Raw genomic sequence first — 22783 nt, 5'->3', positions numbered from 1 at the left:
AAGACATGTGTGGTATTCAAGTCGCTCCGGTGGCACAATCGGTTAGCGCGCCGTACTTATAGACAGTACCTTCCCTGTGCTTGACACAGGACGAGGAATGCGGAGGTTGTGAGTTCGATCCTCACCCGGAGCAGACTATTATTTTAATGAAAGAAGGAATTACCTACCTTCAATATCAAGACACAATACGATCTACATTAAAGAAGTCCCGTCGTCCAAAAATTTCTATTTTCTTAAAAGAAAAAAAAGTGCATTTATAAAAATAATAAATCATGATTTATTCCTCTTGAATACCTAAATACTACAACCTGTTATTAAGTTAATCAGTATCTATTATTCATACCATCTCCATGTGACTGTTAAGGCATGCGCTTAACTTCATATTATTTGTATGTTAAAACACACACATATATGTAGAATGTTCATAAAAATGTTCTTTGTACATCTATTACATATTTTATCAAGAAAAAACCTTCATGAAGTATTTCGCCGCTAACGTTACCAGAGCTCCCGGGCATCATTAAGGCGTCCAAGCTACTTACTGTATTATGACGTCATATCATATATACCATTACGTAACGGTGTGGGGATTTCAATAACATTGGAAAATAAAACATTTCTTTTGGTTATGACACCCCACTACATGTGTGTAGTTATGTATATTGTGCGTATAGCTGTTGCAGCTGGTACTTGAACATGTCCACAGGGGCTTGGGGGCCGACCTTTCCGGAGGAGTTAGTGTATGTTTAATTATAAGGGTCCTTGAACTATGTTATCGTGAACTTTTAAGTATACAAGTCTTATTTTAAGTATTGATACCATTAGAACTGTGTTAGTCATGCATATCGGGGTTTTTCTTGCCGGGCATTTCTTTTACACAAAAGAATTCGAAGAAAGATATTAACACAATTTCTGTTATCACGGTTACATTAAATATGGAAATATTTTGGATACCTTTTGGAGAAGTCACACCAACAACATTTGATCCGAAAACATTTATTATTCAAATACAATGACATTGCAAATGTATATATAACTCTTTAAATATTACACATATATAGATTCGGCCTTCGGCTGCCACTTGCCGAAGGGTAAATTGCGCTCCATTGTGCTGTATAGTTAAATATCTGTCTACTTTGTCCCGCATATCCTATTATGTAATCGTGTTCGTTTTGTATGTTTTGATAATGGGGCAGATCGCCTCGAAAATTTGACAATTTCTTTTTGTCCACACGGCTGGAATTACTTCCTTGTCCCATATATATATTATATATACATTGTTTTTAAAGTTGCCAGTAAATGTTGAAATATGTTGGAATATGAATAAAAAAAAAAGTAAAAAGAAAAAAAATCCAGGTCCTACCGAGATTTGAACTCGGATCGCAGGATTCAGAGTCCTGAGTGCTAACCATTACACCATAGGACCGGTTGCGCCACATGTGTTACCGAATAAACTTTTTGGATCGGTCTATTATTAGATGACGTGTTTGTAGATAAATATAGGCATAGGATATATATATAGATCATGTCTATCATATCGTTGTATAATGTATTTTTAAAATAAATATAACATACTATCGAGTATCATAGTTGTATCCAAGAACAAAATACATGATACAAAATATATAAAAAAAAATATCTAAAAATCAATTGTCAACCAAATCAGGCCCTTTCTTCATAAGTAGTTTTTGGTTCAATATTTGAACGAATTGATTTCACCCACTTCCGGTTTTTCATCAAAAATGTTTAATGACTAGGAAAGATATTTCGTTATCATCCATATTTGGATAATATTTCTGTTTATCACTGCATCCATGCTAAATGAGTGCAAAAGAAAAACAATCGTCATTGAAGATGAAGATATAATTCCTAATTTCTGATTTCGATGTACTTTCATTGAATTACCACAATTAACACCCGAATCCTTTGTGACATCCTTTGGACATCACCTCGCGTAGTATTAGCCCAGAGCCCAGAACATTTTGGAATATCCTCAATAAAATTGACGGGACTAGTAAACAAAATATTATTTATAAATCCATAGACGATTTGTATGATTATTTCAAAAATTTAAACAAGGGAGATAACTCTAATAATAGCTTTGATGGCGAAATATATTGTATTTTGAATTTGAAAAGTATCTTGTGAAATTAAAGCCAATAAATAGATAAATCATCATAAAATTCAGAACCTCGAACATGCACTTACCTATAGAACTGGGACCCCTGAAGTAAATAGAACTTGTAATCTATGTTTTACTGATATTGGAAACGAATATCATTATTTGTTTCAATGCAGTAATGAAATGGTGAAACGTTTACGAGAAAAGTATATACTAAGTTACTATTATAGAAACCATAGTGTTATCAAAATGAAAGGCCTGTTTATTATATGTAACATAACTGTTCTGACAAATATATGTAAGTTTTTTAAAAAATATTGAAAAACTATTGATTGAATATGTACATCACTAATACATATTGTAATGCACTGTCACGCTATGTGCCCAATATACTTGCATGTTTTTATTATGTATATTGACTTCATGTTACTTACTTGTATGTCTGAGAGTGGAATAAAATATGAAATTAGTGGCGTAGCACCACGCCCACAGGGGCATGAAGCTATAGGTTTGTGTGTTTTTATTTATAAGGATCACTGAACATTCACATCAAGTGAACTTATTGGTTAGACGACAAATGCAGCGAGACTTAAATTGTACACTTTTTAAAATTAATACATCCTTTGATCATTCGTTGTTCCAAGCTGGAAAACATCAAAATGAATTTGTAAAACCCAATTTCTGAGTCCTTAAAACGTCAATTAGGAATTACATATATTTTCTCTGTGTTCTTGTAAAAAAAAAAAAAAAATTACAGGTTCTACCGAGATTTGAACTCAGATCGCTGGATTCAAAGTCCAGAGTGCTAACCATTACACCATAGAACCAATATCTTTATATATAAATGTCGTGTCACTTGATTTTCTAAATATAGATATTTATCTGTCAGTGAGTTACTTTACATATCTGTCAGTGAGTTACTTTACATATATGACGTGTCTTTTCACAAGATCATTGATGAATGAACTGATTAACACAGTTCGTGCTATCTCGTGGTTCAACATGAAAATACTATTGTACATCTACATGCACTTTATAACATTGCTCTTGTCGAGTAATTAGTAAACGTTGTATCTCTTGTTAGCTGCCAAAAGAAAAAACAAACAAACGAGAGAGGATAAAAATAAATTAATAAAGAAGGTCAGGTCCTACCGAGATTTGAACTCGGATCGTAGGATTCAGAGTCCTGAGTGCTAACCATTACACCATAGGACAGGTTGTGCCACGTTTGTTACCGAATAAACTTTTTCGATCGGTGTATTATTAGATGACGTGGTTGTAGATAAATATAGGCATAGGCTATATAATTATATAGATAATGTCTATTATATCGTTGTATTATATATTTTTAAAATAAATATCACATACTATCGAGTATCATAGCTGTATCCAAGAACAAAATACATGATACAAAATATATAAAACAAATATCTGAAAATCAATTGTCAACCAAATCAGACCCTTTCTTCATAAGTATTATTGGTTCAATATTTGAACGGAATTGATTTCACCCACTTCCGGTTTTTCATCAAAAATGCTATATAAAATGTATTATTTGGGAATTAATTTCATGAAAATATTGGTCTGATAAACATTTAAAAAAAACGTTTAGAAATAATATGGAATACAATATTATAATAATAACTGAAGATTAAAAGATAATTAGATATTGCAAAAAAAACGACTCATTTCTTTTAACATAATCAAAATTTGTCTCAATTCTAGAAGAGAAATTTGGTAAATTAATAGATTAGGGATTTTCAATCAAGAAATAGTAAAGTTTATGGAGAATTTCTTCTCTTATCACTTCTGATTATTTCACACCCATATATCATTTAAACATAAAACAGATGTATAACGTCCAATGAAGGATTTAAAAAAGTCCGTAATACGTTGTCTTACGAGAAAAGGATTTCAGTATTGTGTGACTTTTTTTTTTCAAAACATATACCTAAACAAATTTAAAAGCAAGTTACTATTATTATGTAATGCAATATAAAGTCATTGATGTAAACATTAGATAAATGACTAGGAAAGATATTTCGTTATCATCCATATTTGGATAATATTTTCTGTTTATCACTGCATCCATGCTAAATGAGTGCAAAAGAAAAAAAAATCGTCATTGAAAATGAAGATATAATTGCAATTTAAATTCCTAATTTCTGATTTCGATGTACTTTCATTAAATTACCACAATTAACACCCGATTCCTTTGTGACATTGGACATCACCTCGCGTAGTGACGCGTAGTAAGTGATATAGCACCACGCCCACAGGGGCATGACGCTATGGGTTTGTGTGTCTTTATTTATAAGGATCGTTGAACATTCACTCAAGTGAACTTATTGCTTAGACCACAAATGCAGAGAGACTTAAATTGGACACTTTCTTTTTTTAATTAATACATCATTTGATCATTCGTTGTTCCAAGCTGGAAAACATCAAAATGAATTTGAAATAAAATTACAAACATGTGAAACCAAATTTTTGGGTCCTTAAAACGTCAATTACAGATATTTTCTCTGTGTTCTTCGAAAATGAATCAAGAAAAAAGGAATATACAGGTTCTACCGAGATTTGAACTCGGATCGCTGGATTCAAAGTCCAGAGTGCTAACCATTACACCATAGAACCAACATATTTATCTATAAATATCGTGTGAGTTGATTGTCTAAATATAGACATCTACCTGTCAGTGAGTGAGTAGTGTTAGGTATACTGTACTTTTACTTTACATATGACGTGTCTATTCACCAGATCATTGATGAGGGAACTGATTAACACATTTAATAACTTACTAACCAGCAGTCGTAATTTTTCAATTCTGATACATATACATGTACTAGGAGTTAACTCAATGGATCCTATATAAATTTACTGTTGAATGTATCTATTACTATACTTTCTTGTACTTTGAACGAAAGTGTGTTTCTAATATTTGACATTTGATTCATTTAATGATGTTATTTACAAATTAATTCTGTTAATTACAGTAATTTTATTTTATAAAGACATGGGGGTACAGAGAAATTTTCATCATGCTTGAACTTCATTGTAAATTTTATCTCAAAGCTAGTTTTGTGCGTTATTCAATCATCATTTTGTTTAATATTTTCGGTCATATGTATATATCATCATTCTTTTTACGGGAGAAGACGGATTATAAGTTTACAACTAGTGTCTAATCCCATTTGTATAAAACGTGCAAATAAAATATGTTTAAATCAACACAGTTCGTGCTATCTCGTGGTTCAATATGAAAATACTATTGTACATTTACGTCATAATATTACTCTTGTCGAGTAATTAGTAAACGTTGTATCTGTTGTTAGCTGCCAAAGAAAAAAAAACAGAGGGAGAATAAAAAATAAATCATAAAAGAAGGTCAGGTCCTACCGAGATTTGAACTCGGATCGCAGGATTCAGAGTCCTGAGTGCTAACCATTACACCATAGGACCGGTTGATTTGCGGTGTTACACAAAGCATTTTTATCAGTGTTATATCAGATGACGTGTTTGTATTTATATAAATGCTGGTAAATATAGATTAGTGTTATCTATATACTTATACATTGGAAAAGTTAACTCCATAGCTTGGTGATTGTGATAAATGGCTTTGAGTTACTTGATTGTCCGATGTATAATGTTTTGGCCCAGTCCGCTAAACCTGCTATTCTAAGGCATTATTTATCTATTTACTGTTTTTTCTAAAATATAGTCAGTTCGCATTACCTATCAAAACACGATATCTTAAAGGCAGATTTGGACTACGCTACTCTATTGGCTAACTACATGTATATATTATACAAAAAAAAATAATATAGGCAGGTTTAGCGGGCTCGAATGAAAGTATTAGAATAAAATAAATCAATTCATAGTACAAGTTACATAGATAGCATATCTAGTCATGAAATCTCTCGACATAAAAATAAGACAATGACCACGTATGGGGATTCAAAACAATTTATAAGGTTCTACCGAGATTTGAATTCGGATCGCAAGATTCAGAGCATGGGTGCTAACCCTTACCTTTACATCATAGAACCGATGTCTGCGGATATAGCATGGAGTACAATACGTAGGAGGTCAACAACTGTAGATAAATATAGACCGGGTGTTTATGTATACACAATGTGCCATGGTTACTAAGTCTATAACGACATTGATCAAATATTGCATTAGCACATTGTTTATCATAAATTCTTTCAAAGAACACATGATAAATATATCAATATTTTTACTGACCGTCGATTTGAACTACTGTTCAAATATCGGATATCATATGAAAGTATGTTTTAACTTCTATTGAACAAAAATAATACAAATGTAAATAATATTTGAAAAAAAATAACGATATTTTTTTTTGTTATATGAACACAACATTCATTATAAGAAAAAAAAAAGAAAAAAATTTCACGCCCACGTAGGGACTCGAACCCTAGACCCTCAGATTAAAAGTCTGATGCTCTACCGACTGAGCTACGCGGGCTTCATGCACATTGAAAACTGGAATTTCACCAAATTGAATTTTCAAAATTTAGCTCTATTTTAAGTCGTAGAGATATAATTTCCGTTATGAAATTAAACTTTTTGAAGAAATTATGAATGCTATTCATCAACATTCTAAATTGAGACACGCAATTCTCAAACTAGAATTATACCGCACCAAAGTTATCGATTACTTTAGCCTTCAAGAAATGAATTTTGTTTAGGTTTTGTCATGTACGCTTATTATTTGTTATAGCAGTACTAGCAGTAGAACCTGGGCCTATATCTAGTTTATTATATTGATATCTCATGTTTGTATGTTAATATTTCCAGTTTATAATATCATTTAAATGTCGTCACTTATTAAAAAAGTGTTATATGTAGGTCCTAGCATAGTGAAGGAACGTTGTGAGACACAGACACGTGTTACTTACTGTAGAATATACTGTAGGCCTGTATTGTGATTCGACTGCCGTTTACTTGGGCTTTTCCTCTCTTCATTTTATGTTAAAAACCCAAGGATGACCCATTACTATAGTCTTTTATTACCAGTGTATAATTCGTAAAGGTGATGTACGATATATTTATTAGGTCTTTAAAACAGCTTTTCGAGTTACCTCCCTTGCAATGATATGGCCTCAGACTTTCACTATATTGTCAGTGTATACCAAAGAAAAGTGAAAATGACGTATTTCTAAACTTTTGAAAAAAAAAATCAATTCAACTAAAATTTAATTAAGCTATTTATTCTGAAGCAGCAGTCGAGTTAGAAACTGTTCCCAAACCTGCTCGTTTTCGAGATTTTTGCTCATTCATGACACAACCCTATAATGTTACATGTATAGGGGAAAAACAACCGGAAAATGACAAAAAATCACTACTCAAGCCTTATAACACAGTGTATTCGACCGCACAATAAACCTCCAGAAATGTGTTAAAACAAAATTCTCCCGGTAGTACAGATAGTATACTAAAATTATATGCAAAAAGTATATCTGTTCTTTCAATAGCTAAGTCAGAAAAAAAAAAATTTGTAACATTCCTAAAAATTAAAAAATGCACTACATTCGTCCAAAACGCATGGCTATATTTATGAATTATTTATAAATTATTATAAGTAGGCTAACTCTCTAAGAGACCAATTGAACCGTTAGTCATACAACATTGAGTTGAGCGTTCGCCCCTGTGAGGAAGGCTTTGGGTTCTGTCCCCTGGCCGACACACACCAAAGTCTATAAAAGTGGTAGTTTCTTCCCCTGCTTGGCCCCCAGCATACAGGGAATGGGACGACTGGTTCTCCCGTTGTCAGTATAATGTGACCAGGTGCGGTGTGTTGCTTGGTGTATTCGGCGGCATGCTTCAGTGATATAGCACTGTAAAAAGGGCAACAGTTCCACTTTACAAGAAGACACAACATGAATATACCACAGTCTCCCAAAACACGCACCTCGCACAACATACACGCAACACACCACAAACATGGGAGACCGTCCTTACGTCCCAAACAAACAAACAAATTTAGAATGATAATTAATGGTAACGCTTTAAGTCACAGCGGAAAGTCAGCACTGCATATTTCGTTATATCAAGAAATAAGTTTTAACAATTTTAAATAAAACACAAGTCATAATAGAGAACGAACACTTACAATGTATGACATTACACCTTTTCACAATCTATTGGAAGCGGAACAATGGACAATCTCATATCATATGTCGATTGCTCGATTTTTCCATCCATAAACCGTTCGTCAAGTATCATAGAAGGTTTTAAATCATAGAACAAAATAGCGCTGAATGTCGCAAAATCACGTACCGTGAATGTTAATGGCCTCGATTTACAGACCGAAAGTAATTCAACCGTGACGCAACGCCGCAGCAAATGTAACGTGGACAATGACGCCCTTAAATAATACTTGATGATTGACTGTAATGGATGGAATAAAAAAAAACGTTAGTCGGTTATCCTCAATGTTTTATCGGATTATTAGATAAAGAAAAATTGCACGTGAGTCATGTGGAATTCCTATCAACTGATCATAAAAAAAGACAACAATTCAAGAGCAATTTCCGTAGAGAATTTGAATGAACCTCGTTTAATCTTTGCTCCCTGTCTGCCCGTAAGCTCCACCACTTAAGCACACATAAAACGCGTTACGCTTCACGCTGGCTTCACCGTATGTCGTTCTAACGAACAAAGTAATTGCGATTACTTTTTTCATTTATTCTTCTAACAAGCGTCAGACGTGTGTTCGTCGTGAAGACGCGTGTGGAGAATTGTAAAATTGTCGTGTGAAAATGATTATTGAATAATTATTTTCGTGTAAAATGCACAATAACTTTTAACACTACAATGCTTATGGTCTTATAATTTCCCTAGATTTCTATAATAGCGATGATATTACCCAAAAGTTACAGTTAGCTGATCAGCACTGTCCCATCACGTCCAATTACTCCGCACTAAATGTAGTCATACCGATTTCTCCAATCAGCGCCATCGATAAAACCGCAATTGGAACGACATTTCACCAGGAACAAGACTTTCGGTCATGATATTCTCTGTCGCTTGAATTAGAAAATTCAACATACAGTTTATCAATCAGAATTCTTAGTTTAATTTTTGTGATAGATTTTGTATGTCTGATCTACGTCATTGGCCTGATAAATAAGTTTCAAAGCAAACAAAACAATAGAGACAGCTGTCGTTTGGTTTGATTTTAGGTTTGTTGTTATAACAGCTATGGCCATACAACGACGGCCTCTCATATGTTCGAATGCATGTATGTCCTGGGAGGCTGCGGTATTTCGTGTTGTGGTTTTTGTACTATCTCACTTACCAATGTAATAAATGTCAAAGACGAATTAGTTTCAACCATTTAATACGATATAGGAACGCTAGAGATAATGTAGCAAACCATTTTGAAAAGGATATACCTGTCGACTTGAATATCTACATTCCGACATCTGGCAATGGGTATTTTCGTTTACTGAAATTGATACAAAAATACACTAGACGTCCAGACAGTATTTAAATAGCAACTGTCGAATAGTTGTTTGTGTTTCTTAATTTTCGATTTACGAGATAAGGTCATTTAGGAACTGTCCACATTGGTCTGATAATCATTTGCACGCTAAATTTATGTTTGTTTTGTGAAATTTGTGCCTTCCTGGGAATTGTTGACAATTTTAAGTGTAATCTCGCTGAAATGCACTGCCAAACACTTCCGATAGGGAACTCTTTCGAAATAAAATGAAATGAATGAAGTACAAAGTACAAAAAAGTATGCTAAATGGACCAAACACGGGTCTAATACCAACCATACATGGACAAACGATAAAAAATGAATTTAAATACACCATGGTACGGTGGAAGAAAGAAGGATAAATATTTTTTAGAAGGCAAAAGATAACCCGAAATGACGTCCGCCGCCATTGCACGATTAAACTTAATAAAACGGTTTGTGTCACAGGGACCTGGCACGGAAATTTTTAACCAACAGTATACACATATATATATATTAAAGTATCAAGGGTATGAACTCGGCGGTCGAGAAAAACGGACCTATTTTTTTAAATCCGTGATTATTTTAATAAATGGGTTATATACAACATTGACGGATATCTTACCTTAAAGAGAAATAATTTATCTTTCCATTGAGTGCTTGATGAACAAAATTGGCCAAGTATTGACGAAGTTATGGCTTGATGAATCGGGAAATTTACGAAAAATATGCTAGGTAGACATTTCCCTGTCCGGTCGAAATGTCGTCTCGGCTCTAATGGGTACCTCAATAACCAAGCCAAAATCACAAAATCTACGCTTGTGGTGATAAACAGTACCCATAACTGTGTTCATCCACAATCTCCTTTGGAGGTGTCATGACCCGTACTTTGTAGAAACTACATTTAAACATCGTGTAGCTCACTTAGTTTAACCGTCACCGCCATGTTCATTTTTCTCTCGGAACGTTTCTCGACTTTACATATCGTGACTACATTATGCAAATTATGTAAAAATGTGCTTGTGGGTAAACTCGAGAAGAACAAATGAACATGACGGTGACGGTTAAAATAAGTGAGCTACACGATGTTTAAATGGAGTTTCTACAAAGTACGGGTCATGACACCTCCAAAGGAGATTGTGGATGAACACAGTTAAGGGTACTGTTTACCACCACAAGCGTAGATTTTGTGATTATGGCTTGGTTTTTGAGGTGCCCATTAGAGCCGAGATGACATCTCGACCGGACAGGGAAATGTCTACCTAGCATATTTTTCGTAAATTTCCCGTTTCATCAAGCCATAACTTCGTCAATACTTGGCCAATTTTATTCATCAAGCACTCAATGGAAAGATAAATTATTTCTCTTTAAGGTAAGATATCCGTCAATGTAGTATAGAATCAATTTATTAAAATAATCACGGTTTTAAATAAATAGGTCCGTTTTTCTCGACCGCCGAGTTCATACCCTTGATCCTTTAATATGTATATATGTATACTGTTAGTTTAAAAAAAATCGTGCCAGGTCCCTGTGGTTTGTGTTATGTCATCCTTGTCAGCATTTAGTACGATTACATATACAGTATATATTTTTTGAAATTGTTAAGATGTCAATAAATATAAGTTTAGTAATGTTCACATGGGTTCTTCATTTGAAACCTTTTTAAATTTTAAGGGTATTAAATTCACTCTTCACATGGTTTTTCCCCTTCGTGTCCACACACGAAACCAATAATTTTCACTTTGTCTAGAAATATTAATTCTGTTTTCCGTGCTTAAATGTATCCATATAATAAATTACAAAACATTCAACACACATGCATGTTCCGTAAACATTTATTATAAACACATTTTTACACCTTTACGATAACTCTATGAAACACTTCTTATGTCAATCGGGCGTTTGTTTGATATACTTCATTACAGTATCGTAATTTGGCACCAAATAGAATTAAGGGTGAGAACATCGGACATATGTACTTCATATTTCCATATTATAAACACATTGATATCACTGGTGATTATACCATTTAATGTATAGCATTTTATATTATTATGTGCGCTGTTCACCAATTCCATTCTATTGTAATTTGCCAGCTCGTAAAAGAGAAATTAAAACAAACACACTGTGGATATTAGGATAGCATCGGGTAATAATAATAAATTTTATTGTCAGTTTTCACATACACACACCACCCTATAACTTGGGTCGCAGAATTAAACTGTCTTGAGAGGGTCTTCCGATGATATATCGCCACAATCGCTATCGATTTTAAAGCAACTTTCACGCCTGCCGACGAATGAGATAGCATAATAGAAATGAGGTTGAGGCATTTAAAGGGAAATTTTCCCTTACATTGACAATCTGTTAATTAAGAGAGTTCAGTAACATCAATGTTTTCAAAATATTGCTATCATAAATAAATATGTTGTTTTGGGGTTGGTTTTTTTTTTTTTTTTTTTTTTTGTAAAAGTGCATGGACTTTATTTTTGTTAATTCAATTTTAGTCATTAAAACTTAAAGGTGTTAAACGTCCACAAAATGCTTCACGTAATACCAATTAAATAGATAATTTGAAGAAATCCATCCTTATCTTAGGAAAGATTACTATCGAGTTACTAACTTACATAATGTGAATCTTCCATGAATGACATGGGTATATATTAATCTTATGAGGAGATCACCAATTAATTACCCTAAATATGGCCCCTGTGTCTCCGTTTAATTGTTATCACCGAGACCATCTTTGTCTTATAAGGGAGTTAGTGTTAGATAGTGATGAATGTGGAACGATCGTTTCCTTTCCCAGGAGAATTCAGCGTCATGTAAGCGGACTTCCTTGGACCTGTGAGACTATCCACAACACAATCCGCCACCTTACTGTACAATCACATATGCATTTTCGAATCAGTTAGCAACATATCTGCGTAGTTTTTTTAATTTTATATTTCAATACCTGCATATTGCATGTTCCAAAATTATGATAGTGTTTATCAACGAGGGCAAAATATGTAAAATCCCAAGAACTTTACACAAATGTATAATATTAGAAACAAAACTATTGGAGCACCCACCCTACGGCTAATATGCGTGTACTATACAATGGCATGATGAGAAGAATTCATACTTACGGATTTCAAACTGGACTGTAATTTGGTTTAGCAAGTTGTATGAGAAAGGCCATCAAATTACTTGTGTCACCTCCGTCGATTTTTAATTGAACATTAAAAAAAGTATCAGAAATATTTTTCTTTTTTTGTTCTTTTATTTTTTAATAATATAGTAGAACCTCGTTAATTTGAGCTAACTTAAATTAAAGTTCATATCGGAATATTTCACTGGTTCACTGTATCTTTAAGTAAACCTATCTAATTTGAATACTCTGGTAACTCGAACCATGCCCCACGTGACATCGAGTTAACAAGGTGTTACTGTAATAGTAAAAAGGCAACGATGTTTTTGGCACATAATTACGGAAGACTTAAGTTAGTTGAGGTCATTGGCTAATGGAATCCAAACGTTCATCGGGGATATGTGTTATTTCAACATTTCTTTATTATTCTTTCTGTCAAACTTGAATTTCGGTTCCTGTAATTCTTGGCACCTCTGCAGTGGTAAGGAAGAAATCTAAATTCATTGCATGAAAAAAAGGTAAAAAGATGAATCTGTAAGCGCTGCCATTCGTAAACCAATCAACTATTAACTTCCCTTTCAGTAAGAATTTTAAAGATGTTTCACCCCATGGTTATAGTAAGATAAAACAGAACATAAAAAATGATTTGATAATATTTACAAAAGATTACGCAAGTGAACATATCTCGGAGTGTGGATTTTGCGACTATAGCAAAATTTGGAACGACAAGGTATCTTAGGTACATTTGCTCAAATAAATATTGACATGGCGATAAAATATATTCAATGATTATTTATATGCACTGTTTATATCTCTTATATTGTGCTAAATAATCAGGCATGTTATCCGAATTACTTTACATAGTAGTTTTATGATGAAAAATTATGCTGGTACAGTTCAATAGAGGTGATCTCGCTTTTAGAAATGCTTTTAAAACTAGTATAAGCATTAACACCGTCACGTATTTCAACAATAAATTGTCAGTGTTAAATCTATGTACGCTTTCACACCTGCAATATGTTACTTACAGTGTACTAATACATGCTAACAAAATGATTGATTAGTTTCAAAATTGAAGTCAAAGTTGGAATTTCTGACATAAAAAAGGCAACAACAGACAAAAGAAAGAAAGAGAGAAAGAAAGAAAGAAAGAAAGAAAGAAAGAAAAGAAGAAAGAAAGAAAGAAAGAAAGAAAGAAAGAAAGAAAGAAAGAAAGGAAGGGGAAAAAAGAAAGAAAAAAAGAAAAAAGAAAGAAAAAAAGGAAAAAAAGAAAGAACGAAAGAAAAGAAGACAGACAAAAAGAAGAAAGAAAGAAAGAAAGAACGAAAGAAAGGAAGAAAGAAAGTGTGTGGTCCATAATACTTAGAAATGCAAATGTAAAAGACAAACCAAGCGGTACAGACAATGCTCCCTATGTTCCAACTAAGCCACTGCCTAAAGAAGATGACACGGCATACACAAATCGAACTAAGACATTCACATCCAATATTGCTAAAGCATTTGGAAATTACAATATGATTTCCTACGCATTAACCTATCCAAATACAAAATGAAATTTGCAAGAGCAATTAATGCTGCAAGTTATTGAAAATTTTATCTAAATTTGCATCGATGGTTTTGAATTTTGTATAGGCATGTATTGTTACTAGTTATATGGTTGATCGCGAAACCAAATCGTGTTTTAATATAATATTTGACGTCTTGACTTTGGCACATTAAGATGATTATAGAGATAGTTAAAGGGAAAAGATTAAAAGGTTAATCTCGAATTCATCAGATCAATAAGGAGTCAAAGATCAAACACCAATTTAAATATTCATGATCAGAAATATTTTGACATAGAAACATTAATGGCCTCGATGATGATTGACAAGCTGAGAAAGTTTTCTGAATTCAGCTGAATGAAATTAAGTACCAAGTATTTTCTCAAAGTAAACAGATGAACAACATGTTAATTCATTAGATTGTCTTTTTTCAATATTTAATTCCATTGAAAGAATTACCAATACAAAACCTAATTTAAAAATCGCGTTATTATTCAATAATAATATAAAATTATCCGATATGCAAATTGTTTCTTTCATCAGTTTCTGTTAGTTTTTGTTGTTATTCTATTTTCTTTATTAATACGTTTCGTAATGTATATATGAAACTGCGTGACCTAGATTTTAAGGCGGATATCGCAGTGACCTAGATTTATGTAGCGATGGTCGTATTGACCTAGAATTGTATAGAGGATGTCCCCGTGACATAGATTCATCATGTAACTCCTCAAACCTTTTCTGTACACTTTTGGTGTATATATTCGTAATCCACTTTAATTTGGTGTATATTTTCTTTGTTGAATAGGTATCAACGTTGTTTATATATCCTATTTGATAGATAATTTAATTTCAAAGATTAAAATTTGAAAAAAAATATTATACACACAGGTCAACGTGTCACGTTCACAGCACGACCTGTGCACTCTTGTCTATGGTGACCATCTTGTAGCTAAGGGCACGTAATTATTGAGACACTTCCGGGTATGCGTGTGTGGTGTACTTTCCAAATCCATAATCTGTCATATCTGTCGGTGAGGCGGCTCGTTTGATCTTAACACCATTTGACATGTTTATTACTGGATTTAGGGTATAGACAGGGTCCAGTGATCGGGTGTAAAAGGCAATGGCAGGACCGAACATAGTAAACAGTAAACAGGCCAGCATTCAATAGCGAGCGATATCTAATCCTCGATAAATACTTAGCGTACGGCAAAATCAATTTAGAATCCTAATTTTGATTCCACAATGTGTAAATCAAATTAAGATGTTCAAACGGAGAGAGTAAAATAAAAAAAAGAATGAAAGAAGGAAAGATTAATACACATTGCGTTCTATTAAGTAGCAGTGTAATGACAATTCCATTATTTTTAACGAAATCAGGATTAGAAATATAATAAGGATAATTAACGTTAATAATATCCCAATATCTATAAATATCGGATGTTTTATAAGAACGGGATATTTTTTTATTATAAGAGATTAAATCATTCTAATTCATTTTGTAGCTTTAATTGTATGCCATGGTGTTGATAGAAATCTAATGGTGTAAACACATCAGTCTTAAAGCATTGATCACACCCGATAAAAGTGCACCAGTTCTGTAACCTTACCACAATGTTCTGTAGGGCAGAGACACAGGTATAACGCCTTAGAGTTAACTATCGAGAATGCTTTGGAAATCACGCTTCCGAAATGCATAAATTATTTCTCATTTATCTATTAATCATAATAAAGTCTAGTCTTCACTATAGGCATTAGTGAGTATTGGACGAGCGCCAACTTATGAAAAAGTATTGTTTTGGTTTTTGCGTGCAACGGTTTGGAAATAAATAATTTATTTCAATGAAACAAAATCTTTTTCATTTCAAAACTCTGCAAAGCGGATAAGAAATAACAGAAGATAGATAACAGATATAAATAGTGTTTACTGAACAAGATAAAATGTAAACTAAATAAATGCGATGTCATGTCATCATTATGAAGATCAATGAATGACGCATATGAGTACATCAAAAAGCATATGATTCTTTGGAATAGTTCATGCCATCATATTGACCGAAAAGGTTGCTCATTCACAACAATACACAGCTTCATGTTTTAGAGAGCAAAGGACGAAAAAAAGTTCCTTTTTTTATTTTTTCTATTTTTTTGTTTGGTTGTAAAATGCATTCATAATGAGAAATTTTCGATACGTTGCATTTTCCTGGATGGGATAGTGTGATTATGTGGTCACCTTTGTTAAGCCTGTTAATTCTACGAAAACATTCGGTCATTTGGTAGGATAGCCCCTCTTTGTCATTTGAGAGGAAATATCGTCTGTAGTATCAGTAATTGACTTTCACTACCAAGGAAATCAAATCCTAGTTATGGGCATACTGTGATACTCTGGGAAATTAAAATAGAAAGGAGGAAATAGATACAATGTACCTACATACAGAGACGTAGATAGTATATACAATCTATATCTCTGCTACGTTGTCTTTAATCAATATGAAACGCACTAGCATATGCTCGATAAAGTTAAGTTATAATTTCTCAACAAAATATGAACATTTTCGACAGATATACTTTGTCTAATTATTGTTTACGTCAAATTGACAACTAGGTACAAATATTTAAAATCTTACAATGCCTTTTGAGAGGAATCTTCTATGAGTATTCTCGTAATATGAGCTTCTTGAAATGAGACTCAGGTCGTAAAAAATAGCGTTTGCTAGTCCCAATAAGGTTAAGGGGAAAGTTTTAGGAAAACATTATCCAGTGTAACTAATATATAGGCTTTGGTATCATCATGACACAATGGATGTTATATACTAGTAACCAATCAAAATATTACAGGAACAATTTATGGATGACATGATAAAAATATCAAAAAACGATAGAATAGAAAATTGAAAAACAATTACCAGGTATATTAACTAAGGTATTGTACTACAGTATAATGTATGTTGTCGTCTTCATATGATGAAATAATCATTATTGTTCTGTCATAGGTTTGTTGTTCAGGTGACGTCAACTTTAGATATCGATAAGAAAGGTATATACAGGTATACATCTCTACACACAGGTCAGCAACTACTTATATATACACATATCGGTTCTATGGTGTAATGGTTAGCACTCTGGACTTTGAATCCAGCGATCCGAGTTCAAATCTCGGTAGAACCTATCTTTTAACATAGAACTTTTACAGTTATATATTTTAGCAATAATGGATAATTTTGCCTAACGTTGATTTGTTTGTGACTTTAAATAATGTTTAATATGAAAATACATTAGCAAATTATACTTCTCTTTATTCTATTTTTAAAGTATGTGGTGTCGACAATGAAACATAGAATTTTACTGTATCAAAAATAGATCCCTAGTAAGTAATAATAATTGATGGAAGGATTAGTGGAACACGGTGTAGATACAGTGTCGTGTACACTCTTGTGGACGAGTATCGTAATATCTACACGAAGTGTATAAATAGATAACAGATCACAGACAACCGGAATAAGTTCGTTAGCTCTTAGTGGAGTAATCGGTCCTATGGTGTAATGGTTAGCACTCAGGACTCTGAATCCTGCGATCCGAGTTCAAATCTCGGTAGAACCTGTTAATACCTTTTTGTCGATTTTTTATTGCTCATAATAGAAAATAATTTAGAAATAGCATTTTTACAGATCTTTTATACCTTTATCAAAACAATAATTATTTTGACGAATGTAAATTTGAACTGTGATGTCATCTAAATTCTTGTTGTTACCTAATAATTAACGTTATAACGTCACATTGTTTGACGAAGTAATAGGCAAGTTATGTACGAAAATAAGATAAAAATCTTTGCAACCTGAAAACAAAACTTTATCACACAAATACAATGGATTGTACAAGAACGTTCACGATATTCGGTCTATCACCTTAGACATATCAGAAAGAGCTATTTAGAATTTGCTAGCCTTATCAGTGATGTCAAGGTCACCAAGTTATTATAGACTCTTCGATTATTAAGGTCACCAATGAAACTTGTCAACATTACATGAAATTAATTCTAACTACTTATATCATATCTGAATATTAAAATCTGAAATGCCTGAATAATTAGCATTTGAGACGCCGAACCCTGTGATCAGTGCTTAAACATTGATGTGACTATTTACGAAACTTAATGTTACCCTTGTGGAAATTAAAAGAATACCACAAAGATAATTGTCCAGGACAACATTTTATATGATTTGAAAAAAAGAAATCTGCAAAATAACAATAGTCAGTGGCATTTTACTATTGGGTTTGCTATTCTGGCCACAGTCATTTCATGAAAACCTGATTTAATTTATTTCGATAAATAAATATTCGACTTCCTTTCTGTAAGTTTTTATTACTTTGCAAACTCGGCCCTATAGGTCCAATTCAGTTCTACCTTTTCTTACCTAATTTAGTATTAACATTAAATTATTTCATCATTCAGTTGCTACAGCAATCAATATGTATTTAAGGTTCCCATATAGTATAAATCTAGTATAGTGATATTGTTCATGCTTTAATCCAGCGATCCGAGTATCTCGGTAGAACATATTTTTTTATATTTATTTCGATAAATAAATAATGAATGATTTAACTGCACGTTGCTTTGCATGACTTCCTAATTTATTGATATGTATTAGATATGCTTCGATTTTTCGCCACTCTCATTGGCTGATACACTGTCACAAGGAGGGAGATATTTAGCATATCGACTGGATGTTTCCATTTTTAGAAAGCATATTGACTCGATGTTTCCATTTTTAGAAACACCGAGTCAATATTCCCTATTGTGACGTCACATTCGAGTCGATATTCCTATTGTGGTGTCACTTCCCATGTCGATATTGCGATTATGTCGTCATAATACCCCGACGTCGAGTTTTTCGGGAAGATGTAGACGAGCCATTCTCCACGCATTTCAATATCATTTAGCACGAATCAAACATCTAAAATAATAATCATATCTGATATAAAAAAATTAAGGACCTTTGTTTCGGTCAATATGGTGTTATATTGCCCCTGTAGAATTTCAAATAATGAACTCGGGCTACGCCCTCGGTCATTATTTATTCTACTCGGGCAATATAACACCATATGGTCCACAACAAAGGTCCATAACTGATATGTATACATTAGTTAACTATGATGGCCTAGTTGAGATTCACTATTGTCTCTAAGTATAGTCGAGGGATGGAATCACGAGACAATACCGTGAGAAATATTTGCTTTCATCGCCGTACAACACAGCCTGTCAGCCCCCTTGACAACTTGGTTAAGCACAACGTTATAATGACGTTAAGTAATAGTGACATTACAATTGATTCTCATTCAATGTCGCGCCACTTCAATAGTGTCCTCTTTCCCGGGCATTATTGAAAATAGTACTCATGTGTAAAGCCAATCACAATCCAGTATTCTGTCACGTGATGTACTAATGATATTCATTTCTCTTTGTTTTATTGCGATATTAAAACCTGTTTTTTGTAGTGTTGAAAGTGAAATTTATAACTGATCAGTATCGAAAATAATCTTTAATAATTAATTTGTAATTATGATTTTTAAGGATTAGTGGAACACGGTGTCGATACAGCGTCGTGTGTACTCTTGTGGATAAGTATCGTAATACCTAGACGTAGTATATGAATAGATCACATATCACAGATAAGCGGAATTAGCTCGTTAGCTCTACCTAGAGTAACTGGTTCTATGGTGTAATGGTTAGCACTCAGGACTCTGAATCCTGCGATCCGAGTTCAAATCTCGGTAGAACCTGTTCTTCATTTTTGGCGATTTTTATTGTTCATAATAGAATATAATTTAAAGATGCTTCACCGCTGACGAAAGGTATTTTTTTCTTTTTTTTTTTTAATTTTTCTTCGGGCACAAAAGTTACTTACTTTACATCATTATTACTATTATCATTAAACAGTTCGAGCTTCGTATTTCACTTAACTTAACATAATTTAATTGCGTCCATACAAAAGTCTCAGTCAATATGCCCTAAATGAAATGAAGTACTGATTGCGCACCCACTAAAGTTTAAATAAATTATTTTTTTATTATATTTTGTGTTAATAAGACATACATGATGGGTATATTTTGTTGCTTTATTTATAATAAAATATTATAATTCATGTCTATCAATACCTCTGTAAATGCATTTAACAATATTGAATAGGAAGGTGTAATAGTCTAATGATATCCAAATATAATAACTTCCGGTATTGATTTAGGATCTCTTATCAAATATACTATTCAACCTATCTGTCTATCTACCTCACATAATAAGGCATTTACATCAGCTGACTGTGATTACATCGATAAAAATAGGTGCCTATATTCTCTGTTCAGTTTAATAGACGTATGCACATTTTACCACTAACAAACGGTTCTATGGTGTAATGGTTAGCACTCTGGACTTTGAATCCAGCGATCCGAGTTCAAATCTCGGTAGAACCTATTTCTAAACATAGTTTTGGTAATGTTTTTTCCTATTTTTGTTCAGGTGTGTAATAATTACCTTACTTTGATAGGGTATAGTTTTAGGCTAAAACTACATAATTAATGTATTTGCAAATAAATTAGTATCACATCTGAGTCCATTTATTAAGAAAAACTTCTTTCTGTAATGAAAGTGTTACACCGTGTAGTTACTCTTACACTATGTCAGATATTAAATGGAGCTTTAATTAAGGTAAGACTTGGTGTGGTAACTGGTAGGAGCACATAGGTACAGTATTATTGTTGTGCATGTAGGTATAGAGGTGCGTATTGTAATCAGTCTATAAATAGTACGCTAAAAATAGCCAAGGTATAGATAAAACACCGATAGTTAGGTACTACCGGCCACACATTATTCTTAGGTGTAACTGGTTCTATGGTGTAATGGTTAGCACTCAGGACTCTGAATCCTGCGATCCGAGTTCAAATCTCGGTAGAACCTGACAATAATTTTGATTTTTTGCCAATGTTTATTTTGAAGACAAATTTCATTAAACCCTGATAAAACTTTCTGTAGTAAAGTATCTGATGTTTTTGGAAATGATGTGTCTGACAGAGATTTGGAGCAAATGTCGACAGAAAAAAAATTATCCACAAAATTCCCAAAAGAGCTAAGTCCTAATAAAGACATTCTACAGATCAAATCCTTACCGAGGTCGTATCGAATTTAAAGTATTTAGCATTTCACTTGAATGCGGACATGTGCTTTCAATAATGATGGGTTTAGAGCCTTGATATATCCCATCGACCCTTCTATAGGGGCAATAAATCCTGCTACCCGAGCCCTTTAATAATCGGTCGAGGAAGGATTCAAATCCGGGTTTCACCGAGCGTGAATGAATGCAACAGCTTATACCGTTGCTGAAACGCATAAACATCACCCGTACAACGTATTTAGTTCTTCTTTGGATATTTTATTGCTTTACGTTTTGGTGGGAAAAAGACTTAGGTCACTTGGAAATGAGTATTTAAAGACTAGGGTAACTATTTGGTCGGAAATTAAATGCTTACAAAATTACTTGAGCCTCGGCTTGTCATAGACGAGAAAGAAAATATTCAAATTAGTATAATACCTGTGTAATTTATGTGCTGGGCAAATAAAAGGTTCAAAAGAAATGATGTAATCTCATACATCACGAGAAACAACGCGAATGCAAATGAGACCAAATTCTCTAATATGAGAGAATCTCCTTATTTTTTCACACACGTGCCGTTTAATATTGAGGGGGCATACCGAAAACTACCCGAGCGGAATAAATGTCACCAGCTGCACGTAACATGTTCATAAACATATTAAAAGAAGCGCAGAAGCGCGGACATCCAATATTAAAGCTTTGTAAAATGTAACTCATTGATGTCACTATTTTTCTACTTTCATCGAAGTATAAAAAAAAATATGTTTCCAAGCTCTCTCCGCCTACTGCATTTTCATTAAAGTGTGCAAACATGTTTTTCATACCCGATAAAATAGTAACATCAATGTTTAAAAACAGGTTTTAAGACTATATACATTTGCTTAATTTAATTAACACTAACAAAAACGTTAAAATGTACGATTCCATTGATTGATTAAGGATTATCATTCTCAAATAACTTCGCGCTCCAGTTATGCCGTTATGTTTATGCCAATGGTTTGCACCATTCTCGTTCTATTTCTTTAAGAGGTAGATAGTAGTAATCAATCAAAGAAATCATTTGAACTTCACCCAAAAACTACGAATTATACCCAAAATTATCGATTCTATAACACAACATAAAACCAATTAAACCAAAGCTAAATGCTAACAGAATAATTGCTTTCCAGTACAATGTACTTTGAATACGAAACACAAGACCATGTCGTCAGGAAGGGTAAGTATCTTTGCGACACATGTCATGCAAATCTAGGTCACACCCGCCATACCAGACTAGGTCATAACAACAACAACTTTACAAATCTTACATTCAGACAAACAGTAGTTGATAATTGGCTGCATTATTAC

At 33.2% G+C, this 22783-nt stretch overlaps 8 non-coding genes across 8 annotated transcripts; 4 read left to right on the top strand and 4 right to left on the bottom strand.

Moving 5' to 3' along the window:
• Positions 1-23: 23 nt before the first annotated feature.
• Positions 24-133, top strand: Trnai-uau (transfer RNA isoleucine (anticodon UAU)). Its single transcript has 2 exons — positions 24-61; positions 98-133. It is a non-coding gene; the product is annotated as a tRNA-Ile (tRNA).
• A 1221-nt stretch (positions 134-1354) lies between these two features.
• Trnaq-cug (transfer RNA glutamine (anticodon CUG)) lies at positions 1355-1426 on the bottom strand. Its single transcript has one exon. It is a non-coding gene; the product is annotated as a tRNA-Gln (tRNA).
• A 3261-nt stretch (positions 1427-4687) lies between these two features.
• On the bottom strand, positions 4688-4759 carry Trnaq-uug (transfer RNA glutamine (anticodon UUG)). Its single transcript has one exon. It is a non-coding gene; the product is annotated as a tRNA-Gln (tRNA).
• A 753-nt stretch (positions 4760-5512) lies between these two features.
• On the bottom strand, positions 5513-5584 carry Trnaq-cug (transfer RNA glutamine (anticodon CUG)). Its single transcript has one exon. It is a non-coding gene; the product is annotated as a tRNA-Gln (tRNA).
• A 957-nt stretch (positions 5585-6541) lies between these two features.
• On the bottom strand, positions 6542-6614 carry Trnak-uuu (transfer RNA lysine (anticodon UUU)). The gene has a single exon. It is a non-coding gene; the product is annotated as a tRNA-Lys (tRNA).
• A 10773-nt stretch (positions 6615-17387) lies between these two features.
• Trnaq-uug (transfer RNA glutamine (anticodon UUG)) lies at positions 17388-17459 on the top strand. The gene has a single exon. It is a non-coding gene; the product is annotated as a tRNA-Gln (tRNA).
• Positions 17460-20687: 3228 nt separating this feature from the next.
• On the top strand, positions 20688-20759 carry Trnaq-uug (transfer RNA glutamine (anticodon UUG)). The gene has a single exon. It is a non-coding gene; the product is annotated as a tRNA-Gln (tRNA).
• Positions 20760-21171: 412 nt separating this feature from the next.
• Trnaq-cug (transfer RNA glutamine (anticodon CUG)) lies at positions 21172-21243 on the top strand. The gene has a single exon. It is a non-coding gene; the product is annotated as a tRNA-Gln (tRNA).
• Positions 21244-22783: the final 1540 nt, after the last annotated feature.

Source organism: Argopecten irradians, chromosome 10 (assembly GCF_041381155.1).
Source record: "Argopecten irradians isolate NY chromosome 10, Ai_NY, whole genome shotgun sequence".
NCBI classification, from domain to species: domain Eukaryota; kingdom Metazoa; phylum Mollusca; class Bivalvia; order Pectinida; family Pectinidae; genus Argopecten; species Argopecten irradians.
The sequence above is the reverse complement of the archived record's forward strand: the minus strand, read 5'-3'. Positions and strand labels throughout refer to the sequence as shown.